The sequence below is a fragment of the Portunus trituberculatus genome, unplaced genomic scaffold, assembly GCF_017591435.1.
Source record: "Portunus trituberculatus isolate SZX2019 unplaced genomic scaffold, ASM1759143v1 PGA_scaffold_522__18_contigs__length_968829, whole genome shotgun sequence".
NCBI classification, from domain to species: domain Eukaryota; kingdom Metazoa; phylum Arthropoda; class Malacostraca; order Decapoda; family Portunidae; genus Portunus; species Portunus trituberculatus.
In genome coordinates, this window is record NW_025541691.1 from 899,443 (window position 1) to 902,074 (window position 2,632).

Consider the following 2,632-nt stretch of genomic DNA (forward strand, 5'->3'; position numbering starts at 1 on the left):
AGTAGCAGTGAGCAGCAGCAGTAGCAGCAGCAGTAGCAGTGCAGCAGTAGTAGTAGCAGTGTGCAGTAGTAGTGGTAGTAGTAGTAGTGAAGTAGTGGTGTTAGTGGTAGTAGTGAGTTAGTAGTGGTAGTGTTGCAGTAGTTGTGCAGCAGTAGCACAGCAGTTGTTGCAGCAGCAGTTGTTGGTTTAGCAGCAGTAGCAGCAGTAGTAGTAGTAGTAGTAGTAGTAGTAGTAGTAGTAGTAGTAGTAGTAGTAGTAGCAGTAGTAGTAGTAGTAGTGGCAGTAGGTGTATTTTAAGGTTAAAACTTTGTGAAATTTTGTGAAAAGACACAGTGATGAGTGAAGTGGAGTAGTGGGCCCAGTGTAATATCAGTGTCAATACTCGTATAAATCACGTGAAAATATTGATTTATCATATTCTGAAAACAGTGGTAGTTGTGAGCGTCACGGAGCGACCGTTGAAAGGGTCGAACTAGGTCGGAAGGGTTATCAGGTGATAAGTCGCGTAGGAAAACTCCAAGCAGCCCGCGCGGCTGTCCATCCACTCTCCGTCGGGGATACAGGTGCCACCTACTCCATATATTTCTATATAAATCTTACTATATATTATAGACTGATATCTCTGTTATAATACTAGGTATAAATCTTTCTGTTTGATTTTATTGGAGCCATGCACACCACGTGAGTACCCAAAAGTACAGATCTTCATTAAATTTTCAGTAGTAATATACTATCACTCTTTAACTGTTGTAACGGTACTCCTAAGACTGCTGTTGCCACTACTACTGCCGCTAAACATTGTAGGAATATTGAGTAAAGTGCCTGTAATACATATCTAAGTCCCATATTTACCATAAATGTTTCTCTCTCTCTCTCTCTCTCTCTCTCTCTCTCTCTCTCTCTCTCTCTCTCTCTCTCTCTCTCTCTCTCTCTCTCTCTCTCTCCTCCCTCCTCCTCCCTCCCCCTCCCTCCTTCCTTCCTTCTCTCTCTCTCTCTCTCTCTCTCTCTCTGTTGTCGCCTCCTCCCATACCCTCCTCCCTCCTACCTCTCCCTCTACCATCCCTCCTCCTTCCTTCCTTCTCTCTCCCTATCTCTCTCTCTCTCTCTCTCTCTCTCTCTCTCTCTCTCTCTCTCTGTTGTCACTTTGTCACTTTCCTTCCCTATTTCCTCCCTCCTCCCTCCCTCTCCCCTTTCCTCTCTCTCCCTCCTCCCTCCTACCTCTTCCCTACCTCCCTCCTTCTCTCTCTCTCTCTCTCTCTCTCTCTCTCTCTCTCTCTGTTGTCACTTTCCTTCCCTATTCCCTTCCCTCCTACCCTCCCTTTACCCTCCCTCTCCCTGCTTCCTTCTCTCTCACTCCTCCCTCCTACCTCTTCCCTCCCTCCCTCCTTCACTTCTCTCTCTCTCTCTCTTTCTAATAATGTCATGTTATTAATACAATGTCTAACCCACCTGCACAAAGAAGATGTTGTCAGTGTACAAAAGAGGAACACAGATGTGTTAATTGTCAATGTGTGAGACAAAACAAAAGTGTATAAATTGTAGAAAGGGAGATGGATGCCAAAACCCCCTGGGACGTGACCACCAGGGCAGGGAGAGGGAGGAGGAGCCGGGGGACAGCCAGGAATCCCAGCAGGATGAGGAACAGGAGCGAACGATGGAGACAGAGATGGAGGAGGCTGCCCTGCCATCAACACCGTCACAACACACCCCATCGCTACCGCAACACAACGTGTACGCCGCGAGACATACAAACGGGAGGAGAAACTTAGTCTGGAAAGGACTAACAGAAGAAGAAACAACCATGTGGGTGAACAACACTTACATAGAATTAGCTGGGTGGTCTACATGTCATCTGTTCGATCCACCAAAGTGTGCAGCCACCAACAAAATTGTACAAGAGATGGTCATCCTCCTCAACAATTACTTACAAGAGTCACCCTCGCACCGTATGCGATGAAATTATTCTTCACACTGCCAAAACTCTTCTTTCAAAAGACACATAGGAATGCGAAGGTGGCGGAAAACGTGAAAGCCGTCGCAAGAAGAGTGGGTCTATGGCAGAACAACCAACTGGATGAGCTCCTGGAGGAAGCCTGAGCCATCCAGAAGAGGCTGCCAAGACCATCAGGAAACCAACAAAGGCAGGAAGACAAAGCCCGTAATTTCGCTGGCAATATGCGGCAAGGACAGGTGTCCAAGGCTCTGCGGGCACTTAATGAACAGCAGTCAGGTGGTGTGTTGCCCTCACCAGGGAAACCATCCACCTGCTGAAGGAAAACATCCTCCCCAGTGACGAAGAGGGCCTCAGGATGCAGGGGCCTTTCCGCAAGCCCAATGATGTCATCTACGAGGTGATAACTGGAGAGATGATCTGGAAGAAGTCTCCAGACACACGGCAGTGCTGGTCCCTCAGGACTAGACGCTAGAGGGTGGCGTCGCCTGTTGAGCGGCGCACTCTGTGGCAGTGCCGCTAACGACCTATGCGGCGCCCTGGCAGCACTGGCGAGGAAGCTTGCCACCACAAATTGTCACCACGTCGAGGCTCTCACCGCATGCCGATTAATCCCGCTGGACAAAAAGCCGGGATGCAGACCAATTGGCATCGGCGAGGTGATAAGACGCATCGTGGGTA